Source organism: Oryx dammah, unplaced genomic scaffold (assembly GCF_014754425.2).
Source record: "Oryx dammah isolate SB20612 unplaced genomic scaffold, SCBI_Odam_1.1 HiC_scaffold_3, whole genome shotgun sequence".
In the NCBI taxonomy this organism is placed as follows: domain Eukaryota; kingdom Metazoa; phylum Chordata; class Mammalia; order Artiodactyla; family Bovidae; genus Oryx; species Oryx dammah.
In genome coordinates this window covers 40,354,675-40,376,552 of record NW_024070187.1, presented here as the reverse complement: position 1 = coordinate 40,376,552, position 21,878 = coordinate 40,354,675, and the positions used below count along the sequence as shown (strand labels likewise).

General features: G+C 38.2%; 1 long non-coding RNA gene across 1 annotated transcript; it reads left to right on the top strand.

The window, feature by feature from the left end:
* The first annotated feature begins 13,213 nt into the window (after positions 1 to 13,213).
* On the top strand, positions 13,214 to 15,923 carry LOC120861977. The gene is made up of 3 exons (XR_005720668.1): positions 13,214 to 13,557; positions 14,051 to 14,056; positions 15,205 to 15,923. It is a non-coding gene; the product is annotated as an uncharacterized LOC120861977 (long non-coding RNA).
* Positions 15,924 to 21,878: the final 5,955 nt, after the last annotated feature.

Sequence of the window (21,878 nt, the reverse complement as noted above, 5' to 3'; positions counted from 1 at the left end):
ATATGTGAAGCTGTATTAGTTACCTATTGTCATGGTAATGAATTACCTCGAACTGAGTGGCTTAAAACAACACAAATTTATTTTTTATAGTTCTGTGCATCAGAAGTTCAAATTTGTTTCACTGGACTAAAATCAAATTGTCTGCCAGACTAGGCTCCTTCTGGAATCTCCAGGGGAGAATCTAGTACTGTCTTTTTTCAGCTTCTAATGACCTCCCACATCCCTTAGTTTACACTCCTCATTACTCCAAACCCTGTTCCAACATTCCAGTTCCTTCTCTGACCCTAAGCCCTTCTGCATCCCTCCTGTCAGAACCATGTGATTACTTGGGCCCATCAAGCTGATCCATACAGGGTCACTCATGAATCTGACAAGACCTGGCTCTACACTTTACTATCAATACAGCAACTTTCAATGCAGTGCTGAATCAACTTTGTATCAGAATCCTCACTTTTGAGATTAGGATAATAAGAATGTATCTCATATGGTTTGGGAAAGATGTGCAATAACAGACAGACAGTATTTATCACCAATCTTTTCCATGGAGGGAATGTGGAATATATATATTAGCTATCAACATAAAACAAAATATCAAAATGTAAAAGCATTTTTCCACTTTGAGAAGTTTTGTATAAGAAGGAACTGAAGTGACAGTTTGTGCAAAATAAACTTCATTTAGACTGAATAGGTAGTTTAGAACTTTGAAATGACTTTAAGTGTGAAATTGAGATGCTTTGAAGGTCACTTCCACCCTTGTGGCATTTACAATGAGATTCTTTGATGATGATGACGATGGCAACAACATATGTGTATATGACCTTCTCTATATATGACTCTCTGTAGACGTTTTCTCTGTACACAGTTTCTAACTCTCATTTACAGACTAAAAATACAAAACAAATCTCCATGTTCAGAGAGCATACTGTATATATTTTAGTAGAACACACAAGTTTTTATTATAGTTAATGTTTTATGTGTAGTAAGTTTCTCATAGAGTAAGAACTTCCTAAATATAAAGATTATGGCTTTGGTTTTTGTGAGGCTAGTGCTTGGCATATAGTAGATGCTGAATAAATGTAATTTTAATAAGAGTGTTATAGCACACAAACCAGTCTATTGTAGGAAAGGAGACCCCTTCCAGGGCCCGAAACTGGGCTCTTGTCTAACACTGGGAAATGAATTGTCTGAGGAGATACATCTGCTGACAAAGCAAGAGATTTTATTGGGAAAGGGCACCCGGATGGAGAGAAGTAGGGTAAGGGAAACCCGGAGAACAGCTCTGCCACATGGCTTGTAGTCTTGGGTTTTATGGTGATGGGATTCATTTCTGGGTTTTCTTTAGCCAATCATCTGACTCAGAGTCCTTCCTGGTGGTGCAAGCCTTGTTCAGCCAAGATGGATGCTAGAGAGAAGGATTCTGGGAGGTGGTCAGACACGTGGCATTGCCTTTTGACCTTTCCTGAACTCTTCCGGTTGGTGGTGGCTTATTAGTTCCATGTTCCTTACCAGGACCTCCTGTCATAAAACAACTCATGCACATGGTTACTATGGTGCCTGGGCAGGGTGGGCGGTTTCAGTCAGTGTGCTTCTCCTAACAAGTCTATTCAGCAACATTAAAGAAGTGCAAGCCAGGACTATTTTTTCAGTTATAGGGGAAAAATAAATCACTGAAACAAAGGAGACTGATTGGTCTATACTGCTAGGAAGCACACTGTGGCTGGTTCAAACCCAAGGATGATCTACAGAGATGAGGAATCTAGACACTAGAATTGGGACTCAGAATCAGCAGGATTCTTTCCATCAGTCTCTTATCTTTTGTTTTATCTGCTTCCCATTGCATTTTGGTATCACCCTAGACTACTCTAGTTAGCCTTCTTTAGTAGTATGGAACATAGAAGTCCTATATTCCCAGGTTAGCAGCCTTACAGAGTAGGAAAGGAGATTTACTTGGGGGTCCATATGAGTAATCCCAAAGAAACACACTGATTGAACATGATTTTTAAATATGTTCATGTCTTTTTATGTATCACTGATAGAAGGAAAATGGAATCCTCTGGTCATCTGGGTCACATGATTTCTACAGCTGTGTATGCTGAGATAGGGAGAAGTTGAAGAATTACAGTAGATTTGTCTCCAAAAGAAAAGAGGAAATGGAAAGAAAAAATAATACAGTAGTTACTATGGTCTATTATAAGAGTTAAGGACTAGCAATGTTTTTTAAATTTAAGATATATTTTTCCTTTTCATGTAATAAAAGAGACATTGCTTTTATGCAAATAGTGGTAATGCTGAAATAATCCACTGTCTCTAAGGGACCACAGATTTTTCTTTTTCCTAAATTTGAAGACTCTGAGACTGTCTATAGGTTCATAAATATTGCTCCAAAAACTGCTCAGTAGATTAAAAAAAAAAAAAAAAACTAGAAATTTGTTTTAAGATAAATTAATCACACTTCACAGAGTAGGCAACTCAAATTTCATTATTTGGTGATTAAATGGATTACCCAGACATTTTGATAAGTGGATGTGGGGCCATATAGATTCTGTAGATTCTGGAAATCTAATGACTAATTCAGTTTAACACTATACTAAGATGCCTTTAAAATTAGGCACTTAACTGTAAAAGAGATTATGCATTAATTCAGTGGAAAAATTCAATTATGGTAGTAGGGAACATGAAAATTTCAACTAAAAAATCCTAAAACAACACTGCAAAGTAAAATAATAATAATAATAAAATTAAAAAAAATCCTAAAGCACTCTAAAGATAACATTACAGCATGAGTCAAATAGTTTCAAAAGTTAAGATTTTGATAAAACTATTAATTCTTAATAATTTGAAAGTCTTGGGGTTCAAATCAATAGTCACCATTGGTCTACAGGACCACTCTGTTTTGTATACCAAGTCAGCATAGGATTCAGGGGCTCACTGGATAAAGCGCCTTCTTCTTCACTCTTTGTGACGGAGTTTTTAAAAAAACATTACAATGTTCTAACATCATATTTTGCATGTAGCTGTCCATTTTCACAGCACCATTTATTGAAGATACTATCTTTGGAACATTCTTTAACATCCTACACAAAAATAAACTCAAAATGGATTAAAGACCTTAATGTAAGACCAGATACTATGTGACACTTAGAGTAAACACAGGCAGAATGTTTGACATAAATCTCAGCAATACCTTTTTCAATCCATCTCCCAGAGTAATGGTAATAAAAATAAAAATAAACAAATGGGACATAATTAAACTCAAAAGCTTCTGCACAGCAAAGGAAAGCATAAACAAAATGAAAAGACAACCCACAGAATGGGAGAAAATATTTGCAAACAATACAACAGACAAGGGATTAATCTCCAAAATTTATGAACTCCTACAGCTCAGTAAAAAACAAAATAAGACAAAAAAAATCAATCAAAAAATGAGTAGAAGACCTAAACGGATATTTCTCCAAAGAAGACATACAGGTGGCCAAGAAGCACATGGAAAGATGCTCAGCGTCACAAAGTATTAGAGATATGCAAGTCAAAACTACAATGAGGTAACCCCTCACATCAGTCAGAATTGCCATAATAAAAAAGATCGACAAACAATAATGGTAGGAGGGTATGGAGAAAAGGGAACCTTCCTACACTGCTGACAGGCATGTAAGTTGGTACAGCTATTATTGAGAACAGTATGGAGGTTCCTTAAGAAACTAAAATAGAGCTAGCACATGATCCAACAATCCCACTCCTGGGCATATATCCAGAGAAAAACACTGTTCAAAAGGATTCATGTACCCTACATTCTTTGCAGTGCTGTTTACAATAGCTAAGACATGGAAGCAACCTAAATATCCATTGACAGATGAATGGGTAAAGATGTGATACATATATACAATAAAATATTACTCAGCATTAAAAAGAATAATGTCATTTGCAGCAACATGCATGGGCGTGGAGATTATCATACTGAGTGAAGTAAGTCAGACAGAAAACAGACAAATATATGATATCACTTATATGAGGGATCTGGGCTTCCCTGGTGGCTCAGATGGTAAAGAATCCACCTGCAATGTGGGAGGCCTGGGTTCAGTCCCTGGGTTGGGAAGATCCCCTGGAGGAGAAAATGGCACCCAGCCCAGTGTACTTGCCTGGAGAATCCCCATGGACAGAGGAGCCTGGCAAGATACAGTTTATGGGGTTGCAAAGAGTCAGACATGACTAAGCACAATACAGCATATGAGGAATCTAAACAAAGTTATACAAATGCACTTATTTACAAAATAGAAAGAGATTCACAAACTTAGAAAATGAAGTTATGGTTACTTACTGGGGTGAATGGTGAATAAATGGGGAATTTGGGATGGACAGGTAAACAGTGCTATATTTAATATAGATAACCAGTAAGGACCTATTGTATAGAACAGGGATCTCTGCTCAATATTCTGTAATAACCTAAATGGGAAAATAATCTGAAAAAAAAATGGATATATGTATATTTTGTATAACTGAATCTCTTCGCTGTATACATGAAACTAACACATCACTGTTCATCAACTATACTCCAAATTAAAAAATAAATAAAAACAAGTAGAGCATCTCATATTGTTATAGCATGACTCTGCCCTTTCTTCCTTTGCCTCTCTATACTTGAATTTCTTATGTAATGTGAACTTTGTTATACATTTTGAAGATAAGACTTCAGAGTTACATTAATTGGAAAAGTATCTTCTAAATCTTTAAGGGGGGAAAGAAAGAAATAAACAATGCAGCACTCAAGGTAAACTACTTTTGTCTTGATTTTAGACCCTGTGATGTGCCCTGCCAATGATAAATATCTATCCTAATGGACATTTGAAAGAAGTTTTCTGATAATGATCTGACAATCTTTTCTAACAAACACATCTGGGATACAGTCATATGTCCACCTACTGATTAAATTTTTCCAGGAAGGAGAGACAAATCTTTGAATAATATATCATCACAACAAATTTGATTTCCTTTTATGTTTATATTTCAGTGACAGGCTTAATACCTAAATCAATGTGTTTAAAAAGAAGCCCCCTTAGTTTTCTTTAAATGATTTATTGCCTCAGTTACATTATTGCTTCAGGTGTAATCAGGAATATTTGTCTTCATGTCACTGCAATGGAGATATGGATAGAATATGCTAATGTGCCTGTCTTTGTATATAATGTTTTATTAGTTTTTTGTTTGTTTGTTTCAGTCTCTTAATTACTGACAGTCATTTAAAGCCATCCATCTTTGTTCAAATTTATGCAAATATTGTAAGTTAATGATGAGAGTTTCAAAGGACCCTGTTTATCAGACTTTATTTTGAGTTTATTAGTCTATTAGTTTGTTCAGCTAAACAAAATGTCTTTCTTTAAAGCTATAAAGCTAAAATTCATCTATAAAATAATTATTAAAAGTTCTTAAGGATAACCATGTGTTTCACATCAGAGTACAAATACCACTTGTGAAATCCAATAACTCTTCAGCCTCCCATTATTGCTTCGGCCTCAATGCAGCCCCCACCCATGTCTTAAAGGACTGCTCAGGAAAATGATAAGGTTTTGTTAACATTTACTCCCAAAATGCCATCTGGAATTTACTGACTCATTGCAATTTAAAACAGAATCCTCATAGTTTACTAATGGTAATTGGAGTTAATGGTATAGAGGTTGATTAACATGCTCGTTGGTACTATAAGAAATGCACCCTAATTATGACCTTAGTAGTTAGCTCACACAATCAAGGCAAAAATTATCACTTAGTTTACAGCTTTGCATATTCATTGTGCACTCACACCTTCACATTTGGGTTACATTGTTTTGTCCTAAAACTCACATAGCAAATTGTTGGAAGTGTTGATGTGCACCTCTCAGCAATATGATGCTGGATTCTCTCCCCATTTACTGTCATTAGCCAGAGTCTTTCTTCATATGCAATATATGAGGAACAGTAGCTCCAGTAAAATATTGGAATTATTTTCCTTAAAATCCAGATTTTTCAGGGACTGTGTTTGGTGGTGAGATTAATGGTACCATCCCTGGGGGCGGACCATTTGTAGGACAGTGGTGAAAACAGACACGGATCAGACTTCAGGCTTTCTAGGGTCAGGGACTGGATCATGTCCACTACGATATTTCCACTGCTTTGCATACATCAAGAACATACCAGCTACACAAGCGGTGTTGACTAGATTAAGAAGAGATATATGCACAGAGGAGGGAAAGTAGTGACTGCAGGGGTCAAAATGAATGACGCATTTTGAGCAGATACCCACAGAATGAGTAGAATCTTTCCAGGAAATAAGAGTGCAAATCTCCATTAGGAATCTAGAAATCTTGTGGTTTTCCAGATGTATTATGTGCAGGGCTAAGGGATGGCATAGAGTGAGGCTGGGATGATGGGGTTGCCAAGAATGTGAAGGCTTTTGAGTGGCATGATGAGGGGTTCAAGTGTTATTTACTGTGTTGCAGAAGCCATCAAAATTGTACTTTGAGGGCACATTCTTAATAGAAACAGAAGGACCAGAGAAGGTTGCAGAACAGAGGATGAGCGCACATACCTCAAAAGGCTCAGGTGGCCACCTAGCCTGAGAAAAATAAGCATGCAGGCTTTATGTTAGCTAAATCCAAATTTGCCACTTTTTTAGTGGATAAATACTCCATTCTCTGATCTTTAGTATCCTAACTTAAAGGGATTACAATACTAATTTGAAGGGTTACTTTTTAAATATTCAATTCAGTTCAGTCGCTCAGTCATGTCAAACTCTTTGCGACACCATGAACTGCAGCACGCCAGGCCTCCCTGTCTATCACCAACTCCCGGAGCTTACCCAAACTCATGTCCATTAGTCAGTCAGTGATGCCATCCAACCATCTCATCCTCTGTTGTCCCCTTCTCCTCCTGCCCTCAATCTTTCCCAGCATCAGGGTCTTTTCCAATGACTCAGCTCTTTGCATCAGGTGGCCAAAGTACTGGAGTTTCAGCTTTAGCATCATTCCTTCCAAAGAAATCCCAGGACTGATCTCCTTTAGAATGGACTGGTTGGATCTCCTTGCAGTCCAAGGCACTCCCAAGAGTCTTCTCCAACATCACAGTTCAAAAGCATCAATTCTTCGGCTCTCAGCTTTCCTTATAGTCCAACTCTCACATCCATACATGACCACTGGAAAAACCATAGCCTTGACTGGACGGACCTTTGTTGACAAAGTAATGTCTCTGCTTTTTAATATGCTGTCTAGGTTGGTCATAACTTTTCTTCCAAGGAGTAAGTGTCTTTTAATTTCCTGGCTGCAATCACCATCTGCAGTGATTTTGGAGCCCCCCAAAATAAAGTCAGCTACTGTTTCCCCATCTTTTTGCCATGAAGTGATGGGATTAGAGACTGTAAAGTACACGGAACATAGTAAATGCTCTTTAAATACTGAGAGAGTATAGGAATGAATTCGTATTAGTAAGAGTTGATACATAAATAGTCCAAGTTTAGAAAGGGCAAAGGATCTGAAAGGACATTTTTCCAAAGAAGATATAAAATGACCAGTGTAAACATGAATAGATGCTCAACATCACTATTAGGAAAATGAAAATCAGAACCACATGGAGATGCCACTTCACACCCACTAGGATGGCTATAATGAAAAACATAAAAACAAATGCTGGCAAGGAAGTGGAGAAATTAGAACCCTCATGAACCACGGTGGGAATATAAAACAGTACATTCACTTTGGAAAAAAACGTCTGGCAGTTCTTTGGAAGGTTAAACAGAGAGTTACCACACAACCCAGCAATTTCACTCCTAGGAATATACCCGAGAAAAATGAGAACATAAGTCTGTACCAAACATACGCGAGATTGTTCATAGCAGCATTATTCGTAACACCTAAAAAGTATTAAACAAATACCCAAATAGCCAAGAAGCGATGAAAATATCAATAAAATATATTACATACAAAGGAATATTGTTCAACAATAAAGAAGGAATGAATTAGTGATAAATGCTATAACATGGATAAACCCTGAAAACAATATGTTAAGTGAATAAAGTCAGTCACAGAAGACTGTATGATCCACAAAATATTATATGAATCTATTTATATGTATTATTTAGCGTAGATAATTCTATGAAGTGCCTGGGGCTGGAGTATTAAGGAGAAATGGAGGGTGACTGCTAGGGGTACAAGGTTTTGTTGGGGGACCAGGGAAAACAAGATATTCTAAAATTGATTGTGCTGATTATTGCACAACTGTGAATACACTAAACACCATTGATTTCACTCAGTACAATTCAAAGGGTGAACTGTATGGTACTTGAACTATATCTCAAAAAAGCTGTTACAAGAAATGGAAAAGTAATATGAGTACTTCAACATGAAAAGTAACATAAATAAATTATCTCATTTACTCATTAACTAAAACTTCCCTATGACAAAGGGACATTTTAAACACCATTTTACAGGCAAGAAAACCAAAACTTAGCGCTACAGTTTGTGGGTGGGACAGCTATGAAATATATTACATATATGCATTATAGCAAATTATAATTATGTGGTATATAATATGCTGCTAAGTCACGTCAGTCATGTCTGACTCTGCGACCCCATAGACGGCAGCCCACCAGGCTCCCCCGTCCCTGGGATTCTCCAGGCAAGAACACTGGAGTGGGTTGCCATTTCCTTCTCCAATGCATGAAAGTGGAAAGTGAAAGGGAAGTCATTCAGTCGTGTCTGACTCCTAGCGACCCCATGGACTGCAGCCTACCAGGCTCCTCTATCCATGAGATTTTCCAGGCAAGAGTACTGGAGTGGGGTGCCATTGCCTTCTCCGATATAATATGCTACTATACTAACAATATATTGTAAAAATATTTTTCTAAATAGCTGTCATCATCATAGTTTTCTCACCTGTGGCTAACTTCCTAGCTCCCCTCATTCTTGCTCAGGAACCTATTCTCAGACAACAAATGGCCTCTCTAACCCTCCCTTCCAGTTCTTTTGTGTACGTAAAAACCCCCATCCTCACCTCAGAGAAAGGGATATACTGACCTCTACTCATTTCCCATTCTGAGTTGTTTCTAATGTCAGTTATGCTAGCTGAGATATTCAGGAGCAGAGAAACTTCATGCAAAAATAACTGTTTAACATATAACACCTGTCTCTAGGAAGCCCTTTAACAATAGCTGGCCTTTTTAATGCTTATAAGTACTAAGCATTTTTTTTAAATGATATGCCTTTACTAAGCATTGTTTTACTTAATCATTACAACAAATTGATGAAGAGAGAGGTAAGGTGACCAACTCATCCTTGTTTGCTGGGGACTTTCCCATTTTAGCACAAAAAGCCATGGCTCCAGAACTGCTTTAGTGCCAGGCAAACCAAAATGCTTGGTCATCCTGGAGAGAGGATTCACATGGACTAACCTTCTCAACAAGGAATTTGACAGTGCGCATTGTTCTTCTTTAAAAATAAAATGAAAGTGTAACCTCTAACTCTTACCCCATTTACAAGTTATTTTTGATGACATATCACTTGTTGATTGGATTACCAAGCTTCATGAAGAGAGGCTAAAGACATTCTCTGAATAGTAACCAAGTGTATTTTAGGATACATCAACAAAAGAGTTGATAGAGTAATTAAGCAGACCTGAAATCTGGTGTAAAATATAATTACACGTTCCATAGAAACTTTTATATTGAACCAAAGAAAAACGTCTCCTGTTTAAAATGTCAAACTGATCATTGTTCCTTATTTTTCTCTTGGATGTAGAGTGACATTTCCATGAACGCTCATTTCTGGTTTAGTGATACAGAAAAACACAATAGCTATTACCAATTATTTAGTTCCTACTGAGCTGTCCATAAAGGACTTGTGAAAGCAGTGGCATCAATTGATATTCCTTCCCTTCCTCTTTTGCCTGCTCTATTTAAAGATAACATAGTCTGAGTCTTGGTATGAAATTAATCTTCAGGCTCTTGTCTCCAAAATGCAATTCCTACATCTCATACCAAAGAGAAGTTATTTCTCTTTGGGGTTTTCCACTAAAATGAGAATTTAAAGTTTAAGATGTATAAGAGAGGGGTGGGTGTGGGTGTGGGTGTGGGTGTGGGTGTGTTCAGTTGTGTCCTACTCTTTTGTGACCCTATGGACCATAGCTGCCAGGCTCTTCTGTCCATGGAATTTTCCAGGCAAGAATACCAGAGTGGGTTGCCATTTCCTCCTCCAGGGGTAGTGTCTAGGAAATGAGCTTTCTGAATATTCTTTTCTTTTTAAAGTTTGTATAAATTATTTTTTGAAGATAATGAGACCAGATGGACAGGTGCAGTGGTAAACTAGTTGCCTGCGTATACTTGTCAGAAGGTAAGCGGTCCCTCCAAAGATATGTAGAGTATGTAGCATGATGTCTAGCTCAATAAATGTTCAAGAAGTGATAATCTATCTCCCCTTCCTCACCTGAGGGATGAAAGAAGTACATAGAACTCGGTACTCTGTGTTGAAGCTATTAAAAAAGTAGGATTCTTGAAGGTAGAGACAGTATTTTTTTGTTGTTCTCATTTTAATTTTTCATATTACATACTTTAAATATCACAATGCCTTATTATTATCATTTTATACAGTCAACATTCATTTATTTATTTTAATATTTATTTTTTATTTTACTTTACAATTCTGTATTAGTTTTGCCATACATTGACATGAATCCACCACGGGTGTACATGCGTTCCCAAACATGAACCCCCCTCCCAACCCCCTCCCCACAACATCTCTCTGGGTCATCCCCGTGTACCAGCCCCAAGCATGCCCATATCCTGCATCGGACATAGACTGGCTAAGTATTTCTAATCACTGCAGCCTTGGAATTGCGTAACAGTGTGCTCAGACACATTTTATTATTAGGAAGGCTTAGACATATTAATTAAGGAATGGATTAATGAGTTTCTATGTCGAGGTATATCTCACCAGAGGGAATTGCATGGTTTCCCAACAAGTAGTATAGAAGATACAAAGAGTACTTCCCCTCATTTTTTAAGAAAATCACTCATAAATCTGGTAGAATATAAATAGCAGTCAAATTGTAATCCTAACTGTGGTCCAATTTAGGGACCAGGTGATTGAGAGCAAACAGTGGAACGGAGATCATCTCTCTCATGTACTCTTTGAGGAGCTTCAAGTCTGTTATGGGGGGAAATTCATTGTCTCAGCAGTTGTTCAATTTCCCATTATTGTCTAAGAGGGGAGTCGATTCCATTTCAAGGATGAAGGAGGATACAAGACCATAATGAAAAAAAATGCAATTACATACAAACCACCAGGTTCTGAAGAGTTAATAGTCAGCTTCTTTGTTGTTTCTAGAGCATCTGCTATTAAAAAGTCATTCCCCAAAATTTATGCCATCCATTATAAACTAAAACACAGTTTGAGAAGGAAATTAGAGTATATTCTTTCCTTGGTTGACAAGTATTAGATCATCAAGTTCCGCTGGCATGGTTTGTTCCAGTTCTCCCAAAGGTGTGTATACTTTATTCCTTATTCGAGCCAATTTTTATGTGCCCAGGAAAATTATGAGGGAATGGGGAAAATTGTTTAGTGATATTTGGAATGAAATCATTTTTCCAGAAGATTCTTTAAAATCTAACATTCCATACATAAATCCTGTGACATCTGATTGCAACATTTCTGGTTAGTGTTATCCAGCCCTTGACCCATCTAAGCACCCTCTCTAACCTCCACCATATCAATCCAGTACTTGATGATGATGATAATGAAAAACATTTACTGAGCACTTGTTATAAGTTTGAAAGCAATCTAGATACATTAAATATGTGAATCATTTTAATCTTCACAACCATCCTATAGGTTCTAGCATTGGTCCCTGACGGAGATGGAGAAACTGAGTCTCAAAGAAATCAAGTCAGTTGCTTGAGGTCGCCTCCTATGAAACGGAAATTCAAATGCAGGCATTCTAGTACAGGAGCCCACCCTTCTTACCACTACACTACATGCCCTTCATTCTGGTGGTCTTATTTCCTCTAGGCCCAGTACCCTTTAGGGAGCCTCAGACACTGGTAGAATGTTGTTTACCCAACTCCTACACCACTCCATCCAGTTCCCTGGTGGCTCAGAGGATAAAGCATCTTCCTGCAATGCAGAAGACCCAGGTTCGATCCCTGGGTGGGGAAGATCCCCTGGAGAAGGAAATGGCAACCCACTCCAGTATTCTTGCATGGAGAATCCCATGGCAGGGATTCTGGAGGAGCCTGGCGGGCTAAAGTCCACGGGATCACAAAGAGTTGAACACGACTGAGCGACTTCACTTTCTTTCACTTTCACTATCTTTTAACCAGGAGGGTCTGGGTATCTATCAATGATGTCCCAGCAAGCTCTGCTTTATTATGGCATTGAAAATGTATGAAGTTTATCTTCAGGAGGGAGCCAAAGCACCCCTCCTAGTGCTAGGAATAACCCAGTAAATTGGTATAAATTATGTTGCAGATATATAAATTAATGATTTGACTGTAGTCTATTTCACCTCTCCTTCCCACCTCTACTCAGGGAGCTCAGCTACTTAAAACAAAAATTCTATTACCCCTGAAACTATTTCTATGTGATAGGGACATGGCCAGTTATTGTCATCTATAATTCACAGAATACTTTCTATGGTTAAATGCCTTTCTCAGAGTCAAATGACAATGCCAGTTGGCAAATCCTTTGGATCAATTCCTGTCCCTTTGGATCACTATGATTTGTGGACAGACAAGAAATGGTCAATGCATTATAACAGACATAGACTTACCAACCAACCACATGTTATTACCTGTCAGTCTGGGATGGGGTATTACTGATGCTTCTATCTTCTTATACCCGGGGATTAAATGTGTCTCTACTCTCTAGGCATGGTTCAAAATTTTCCCACTTTTTGCTGTTTTATTTTAAAGACAGATGATGTGAATTTACAACCAGAGTGAGTTTGAATGACATTATTCATTAAGCACATATTTAATAATTACAGTGTGCCATTGCTGTGTTTAAAATGGATAACCAACAAGAACCTACTGTGTAGCACATGGAACTCTGCTCTATGTTATGTGGTAGCCTGGATGGGAGAGAGGTTTGGGGGAGAATGGATACATGTATATATATGCCTGAGTTCCTTCACTGTTCACCTGAAACTATCTCAGCATTGTTAATTGGCTATACACTGATAAAAATGTTCAAAAAAAATTTTAAAATAATTACAGTGTGTCAGTAACTATGCTGAGGAGAGGAGAGGAAAATAGATGAGTCTCCTTTTCCATGAAGTTTTATAGTGTGGAGAGAAGGGATAGAGGAAAGTCAGGGCAAGCACTTAACAATGTGGTTTAATATAAGTTCTATAAAAAAGAGATAAACAAGAGTCATATGATGGATATCACCATGGAAGAGCAGGAGGAAAGTGCAGTTAGTTAAGTTAGAGATGACTTTTCTGAGGATGTAATGTTTCAGGTGAGACCAGAAAGATAAGGAGATGGACATGCAAAAACCTGATGGAAGAGTATTCCAGATAAAGGGAAGAGCAAGTTTGTTCCTAGTTCAGTTCAGTTCAGTCGTTCAGTTGTGTCTGAATCTTTGCAACCCCATGAATCGCAGCACGCCAGGCCTCCCTGTCCATCACCAACTCCTGGAGTTCACTCAGACTCACGTCCATCGAGTCAGTGATGCCATCCAGCCATCTCATCCTCGGTCGTCCCCTCCTCCTCCCGCCCACAATCCCTCCCAGCATCAGAGTCTTTTCCAATGAGTCAACTCTTCACATGAGGTGGCCAAAGTACTGGAGTTTCAGCTTTAACATCATTCCTTCCAAAGAAATCCCAGGGCTGATCTCCTTCAGAATGGACTGGTTGGATCTCCTTGCAGTCCAAGGGACTCTCAAGAGTCTTCTCCAACACACCACAGTTCAAAAGCATCAATTCTTCAGCACTCAGCCTTCTTCACCCCTTGACATACTCCTTTTCCTACTTGGAACCAGTCTGTGGTTCCATGTCCAGTTCTAACTGTTCCTTCCTGCATACAGATTTCTCAAGAAGCAGGTCAGGTGGTCTGGTATTCCCATCTCTTTCAGAATTTTCCACAGTTGATTGTGATCCACACAGTCAAAGGCTTTGGCATTGTCAATAAAGCAGAAAGAGATGTTTTTCTGGAAGTCTCTTGCTTTTTCCATGATCCAGCGGACGTTGGCAATTTGATGTCTGGTTCCTCTGCCTTTTCTAAAATCAGCTTGAACATCAGGAAGTTCACGGTTCACGTATTGCTGAAGCCTGGCTTGGAGAATTTTGAGCATTACTTTACTAGCATGTGAGATGAGTGCAATTTTGCGGTAGTGTGAGCATTCTTTGGCATTGCCTCTCTTTGGGATTGGGATGAAAACTGACCTTTTCCAGTCCTGTGGCCACTGCTGAGTTTTCCAAATTTGCTGGCATATTGAGTGCAGCACTTTGACAGCATCATCTTTCAGGATTTGAAATAGCTCAAGTGGAATTCCATCACCTCCACTAGCTTTGTTCGTAGTGATGCTTCCTAAGGCCCACTTGACTTCACATTCCAGGATGTCTGGCTCTAGATGAGTGATCACACCATTGTGATTATCTGGGTCATGAAGATCTTTTTTGTACAGTTCTTCCATGTAATCTTACCACCTCTTTTTAATATCTTCTCTTAGGTCTATTCCATTTCTGTCCTTTATCGAGCCCATCTTTGCATGAAATGTTCCCCTGGTATCTCTAATTTTCTTAAAGAGATCTCTGGTCTTTCCTATCCTGTTCTTTTCCTCTATTTCTTTGCATTGATCGCTGAAGAAGGTTTTCTTATCTCCTCTTGCTATTCTTCAGAACTCTGCATTCAGATGCTTATATCTTTCCTTTTCTCCTTTATTTTTTGCCTCTCTTCTTTTCACAGCTATTTGTAAGGTCTCCCCAGACAGCCATTTTGCTTTTTTGCATTTCTTTTCCATGGGGATGGTCTTGATCCCTGTCTCCTGTACAATGTCACGAACCTCATTCCATAGTTCATCAGGCACTCTATCTATCAGATCTAGGCCCTTAAATCTATTTCTCACTTCCACTGTATAATCATAAGGGATTTGATTTAGGTCATACCTGAATGGTCTAGCGGTTTCCCTACTTTCTTCAATTTCAGTCTGAATTTGGTAATAAGGAGTTCATGATCTGAGCCACAGAAGAAGTAAATCCAGCAAGCTCTTGTGGAGAGACAGGAAGCCAGTGTGGCCTGGGATGGGAAAAGGCGATGGAGACTGGAATTATAGGAAGTGTGAGAGGTAGGCATGTATTAGATCACAAGGAGCTTCACAGGTAAGAAGTCGTTTATTTACTTACTTGTGAGTAATGTGAGAAGTCCCAAAGGCTCCTTAAAAAGGGCAGGCCTTACCTAATTGGGTTTTTGAAGGCTCTTCTGGTTGTTGCGGTGGGACAGGGTAATATAGAGCAGGAATGAAATCAGTGAAAACAAACTTTAGGAACTTGCATCAATCTAGATGAAGTATGAGGATATTTTAACCACAGTACAGTAGATGAGCCTATAAAAGAATCAGCAAATATGCCCAGAGGGACTTGGAGCAATGCCGGGTGTTCTCCTACTTGTCCTCTGTGCTCTGCACACATTCTTGTCTGTACTCTTTTTCTGAAACACACCTCTACCCTCTTTCTTGCCCTTGTTACTTCTCCTTAGCCTTCAACCTGGGTATCAGTTTATCCAGGGAGTCTCTCCTAACTCCCAAATTAAGATGAGTTATTTCATAGCAATGTACACTGCGCCCCCCTGCCCCACCCCGGCCCTTATCATGAAACTTACTGTCTCTCTGTGTCTTTGTTTATCTGTTTCCCATGAAACTGTAAACTGCATGAAGAAAGATCCACAGCTTTGTCACTGTAATTAGTTTGCTCAAGCTGTCATAATAAGATATCACAAATTGGGAGGTTTAAACAACAGAAATTTATTTCATCACGTTCTGAGACTGGAAGTTCAAGATCAAAGTGTCTGCAGGTTTCATTTCTTCTCAGACCTCTCTCTTTGGATTGTGACTGGTAGCCTTCTTGTAGCTTCACTGGCCTTTCTCTTGTTCTGGTGTTTATTTTGTTGTCCAAATTTCTTCTTCTCATAAGGACATCTGTTATTGGATTAGGCCCTACCTTTATAACCTCCTTTTACTTTATTTACCTCTTTCAACACCCTATCTCCAAATTCAATCCACATTCTGAGATCCTGGGAGTGAAGATTTCAATATATGAGTTTTGGGGAGTACAGTTCAGCCCATACTAGTCATTGTTGTATACTCAGTATCTGGGACATTGTAGGTACTTAATAAGTATGTGTTGATGAATTTTATCTTAGTTTTTAATTATTATCTTAACAATAATTATATCAGCGGGTATATGGTATGGCAATATCTCATTTACAACTCCAAGAATATTCATTCCTGGATGATCTGGGGTTTGAACCATAGGTCCAGCTTTTCAATAAATAAAATATTAAGTGGCAATAGGCTTTTTTATTACCAAGATTCAAGGATTCTTGTGGGTGAAGATGTTACTAAATCCTGAAGTCTTCCATTAATGCTCCATTTTTAGAGCAGGTTTCTAAGTTTGAGCATTGGTCTATATTTTGAATAACAGATTGAACCATATACTCTCACACCCTGAGAATGCATCCATTAACTCTACTGACACATTATAATTTTAATTTACTTTGAACTCAGTTGCATTTATTCATATGGTCCTTTTCGGTCATTATACTCATCCTTTGAACCTGCCAGTATAAGCTATGCATGCATGCTTAGTTTCTCAGTCTTGTCTGACTCTTTCAACCACAAAGAGGACCCCGTCTGGGTCCTCTGTTCATTGGATTCTCCAGGCAAGAATACTGGGATGGGTAATCATTCCCTTCTCCAGGGAATCTTCCCAATCCAGGGATCAAATGGAGGTCTCCTGCATTGCAGGCGGACTCTTCACCATCTGACCCACCAGGGAAGCCCAATACAAACTATAGTGTTAGTCACTCAGTCATATCTTACTCTTTTAAAAACCCCATGGACTATAGCATGTCAGGCTCCTCTGTTCATGGAATTCTCCAGGTAAGAATACTGGAGTGGGTAGCCATTCCCTTCTCCAGGGGATCTTCCTGACCCAGGGATCGAACCCAGGTCTCCTGTATCACAGGCAGATTTTTTACCACTGAGTCACCAGGATAGCTAATATAAGCTATATTTATATCCAATTTTCAGTCTGGTGATTTCTTTATAATATAAATCTGGTCAGATCATTGCCCTGCTTAAAACTCATCTATGTTTCCCATTGATCTTCAAATGAAAGCCATAATCCTCACCGCATCCTCTGTGATGCCCTGGATGTTCTCATTTACCTCACCGGGCTCTCGGCCTGCCATTCTCTGTCCTGTCCCTTGATCATTCCAAGTGTTACCGACTTTTAGCATGTGCTGTTATCTCTGTCAGGAAATCTGTCCTTTCATCGTTCTCATCCTACATTCATCTAAGGTTACGCAACATTTCCTTAAGGTAACTTTTTGAAATATTGCCCCTTCCCTCAAGCTACTGCTGTACCATCTGGTCTGGGCTCCTTAGCTCCAGCTAATTCTCCTTCACCCTTTACAACACTGTGATTCTTTCAATTATTAACTTGATTTATTAATGTTTAATAATTATCAGTGTTTGACTAATCATGCCTCCATGCTAGATGGTCAACACCACATGGGAGTTTCTGGGTCTCTTTTTGTTCACTGCTGTATCTTCAGGACTTATCTATTTGGACAATTAGTTGGTGCTCAATGAACAGCTATCAGCAGAAAATAAATCTGGCAGCCATGGAAACATTAACTTACTCATTGGTAATTCCAAAATGGTAAGAAGATTGAAACTCCAATCTCTCAGTTCCATTGCACTCTCTGATATGGTTGTAAGTAGTTAATTTGGGAGAGAGTGTGAAATCTAAGTAAGATTTTAAAACTAAAGAATAAATCAACTATAGTGAATTCAAAATTTTACTTACCTGCCCTAATCCTCAACTCAAGAAGAAAGCTCTACCACACAGACACATGATTTTCCCCCAGGTTTACATTTTTCTTTTATCTTGTGGGGTGGGGAAATAAGATGAATGAAATTAAAATTCTTAGTGATTTCAGTGACAAATTTAAGTAACTTTAAAATATCTTAGTGAGAATAATGTAAATTTATTTTCTATGTACATGAATCACACAAAAATGCCAAGGACTTTTAAAAGCTAAGGAAAAATTCTACTTGGAGTACACATGTGTACAAATGACAAATCTAGCCCCAAGATAGCACGAGTCATTGCTAATCATTACAAATCTACTCTCTGCCTGCAATGCTATGAAAACTATCCATTTCATGTTTCCTTCCTCCTGAAGAGATACAGAGATCTTGAAAAAGTAAAATAAAAGCTTCAAGCTTAATTGGGTGACAGTGAAAAGAGCAGAGAATTATTGTTTAAAGCTGGGTTTTCAATAAAGCCAGTGGGATAGCTGGGAGAAATGACATCATGTACCTTCCCCCAAGCTGACATTTAGTTATTAATGAATGTTCAGAACACCTCTTAGTTGTTTACTTAAATTCACTGCCAAATCTGTAGACACTGACACGGCAGATCTCACCCACAGCCCCCTTCCACTACCAGTAAACAAGAGCTTTGACCCTCAGACTTAAAGGAGCAGAACAGCAAACACACTGAGCTTGCATCCAAAGCTTAACATGGCTAAGGTTAGAACAGGCACCTTTTGCCAAGTTTATCAAATGCCCCTCTCTGCACTGTAAAAATCAGTGGGCTGTCCCTCCAGTCAATCAATGTTATCTGTGTATCAGCAACACAAAAAGGAATATGGTACATATGTGACTGGTGGGGGAAGGCACTGAATGATGGAGAAAAGTGGATTTTAGAGATTATATATGAATGAAATAGATATGTCCAGTATGGTAAACAATATGTGGTTAATCTATATCTAAAACTTTAACTGTTAATTCAAGTTAAAAAATGTCTTCACTCGTAACAACTTGGTCAGAGTAAATTTTAAGATGTTCCATCTTAGCATTTTAGTGAATCATTCTTGGAAACCAGTTCATCAGTAATCATCAAAAAAAAAAAAATCCTCAAATTAAAAGTTATCTATACTTTACCTTAGATGTAGAAACAGTATTCAGAATCCCTCAATACCCAGCCCCCCCCACCACTACACACAGAAGAGCTGACAGAAAAACTAATTTTTTTCTAGTTGTCGAGGCTATCTCAATAAAGTACTTAAGATGAAAGTAAATAAAACATTCACACAATTTGATATTGGCTAAACAGAACAGAATCCATCAATATTTTTATAGTATCATCTAAGGAATTTATTCAACAACTATATATGCAGCACCTCCTGTATACTGGACAAGGAGATATAAGAAGCACATGGTGTGGTGGGATGAGTTTAGGTTGTAGGGTCAGGCAATTTTACAACACAGGCTCTGCCTCCTTCTAATTCTGTTAATAGAGAAAAAATCATGGCCCTCCATTGTCTCATCTGTAAAATGGGAATAATAACCGTATCATCAGTATTAACGATAAACATGAAAACATTATGTGTACAAGGAAAGTTCCCTGTGCTTGGCCATAGATGATCCACAATTAGAGAATTGTCATTTTCTCTTCTTAGGTACTATGATGCAGTGAAGACCCTGTCCCTGTGGTCAAATAGATTTATAATCAGGAGGGGGAAGGGGAAGCAGAAATACATATTATGATATGAAATGCAGATGCAATAGTAAAAGTATACAAAATTTTCACAGAAGCCCAAGCATGATCCTTCTGAGTGGATTATATAAGAAGAGTTAAGGTGGTTGGGTGGGTGTTGAAGAACTGTCCCTTAAAGGAGGAAATAGTTAAATACGTATTTACCATCTGCTGTGTACAAGGCTGTATGCCAGGGTGTTATGAAAGCATAAAAATGGTTTATGAGTTGTTGGTGTGATCATAAATTGGTATAACCACTTAGAAATTAGCGAGGAGGAATGTAGTAATATTGAAAAAATGTGTGACTCAGTGTCAATAAGCAGAATTTCCTCTATAGGAAGTTGACCCTAGATAACAATAAAAGGAGACTCAATGCAGCATTTTCTGAAGTGTCTGCTGCTGAAGTGTCAGTGAGAGGCAAAGTCACTTGAGGATTTTGAATAGGTGAGTGACACAATATGACTTACATTTTAAAAGAATACCTCTGACTACCTTGAGAGTAGGTTTTGCTGAGTCTCCAAGGACGTCACAGATAGACCAGTTAAAAGAATGTTTAATAATGCAGATTAGATTGGTCCAGTGTGATAACAGTAGAGATGGTGAGAAGTAGATGGATTCTGTATAGACATTTTGAAGATAGAGCCAATGATATTGTGGAAAATTCCTAAAATTCATACAATGACATTATTCAGCAGTTAAAAAGAATTGGCAGACTGATAATCTAAAGATTCTAGAAATCTCAAAAATAAAGTTGAATACCAAAACTAATCTATGCAATAGTACTAATCTGATAGAATCTCTATGAATCAAGAAACCCCTCACAGTACTATATATTCATAGACACATGTCTATATAGATGAAAAATGGATTATAAGGATAAACAATAAATACATCGAGTGGTCTTACCTATGGGCAGAATAGAAAGGGGGAAGAAATTAGACTGGAGGAAAGGATAAAAGGATGATTTCAACTATATGTATTGTTTTATATCTTGAAAAAGATTGAAAATTTGTTAATAAATATAACATGGGCAGCTGTGTAGTATGTACACAAGTAGTTTGCCACATTTCTAAATTTAAGGAAATTTAAAGACTATAGAGATCAATAAGGCTAAATCTTTATAAATACTTAAGGATCGATAAATACAAGGCAATTCATCTGAAGACATATCTGGAAATTATTTCTAAATGCTATGAGGGTTGAAGATGTGACCTGATCAAATGTAATCTGGAGGGGCAAGGACAGATGGTTTCAGGCGATTAATAAATATTTGGTAGTATTTCAAAAGGTAAAGGGAGAAGGCAATGGCACCCCACTCCAGTACTCTTGCCTGGAGAATCCCATGGACGGAAGAGCCCGGTGGGCTGCAGTCCATGGGGTCGCTAAGAGTCGGACACGACTTCACTTTCACTTTCACCTTTCATGCATTGGAAAAGGACATGGCAACCCACTCCAGTGTTCTTGCCTGGAGAATCCCAGGGACAGGGGAACCTGGTGGGCTGCCGTCTATGTGGTCGCACAAAGTCGGACACAACTGAAGCGACTTAGCAGCAGCAGCAAAAGGTAAAAATGCAAAAGAGTGATTCTGTCAAACAAAAACAAGAGGAAAGACAGGAAATCACAGGCCAACTTTTGGAAAGAGCCTTGACTTTCAGTTTATAGAATCTAGACTCAACTGATGCAGATTCTATACCCACATCCTCTAAAAGGAGAGAGCTGACTTCCATCACTGTCACGAAGAGATAATATTGTACAACAATTTTTTTTTAATGCATCCATTGGAGTATTTTTATTAGAGGAATTTATTATGGTTGTAGACACCAGGAGATACTAGAAAATAAGACATTAAAAGTGACCCACCTTCTAGAATAATGAAAATAAAAGCAAACACAATAAATAAATAAATGGAACCTAATTAAACTTTAAAGTTTTTGCACAGCAAATAAAAATATAAACAAGAAGAAAAGACAACCCTCAGAATGGGAGAAAATATTTGCAAGTGAAGCAACTGACAAAGGATTAACCTCCAAAATATACACACAGCTCATGCAGCTCAATAACAAAAAAACAACTCAATCAAAGAATGGGCAGAAGACCT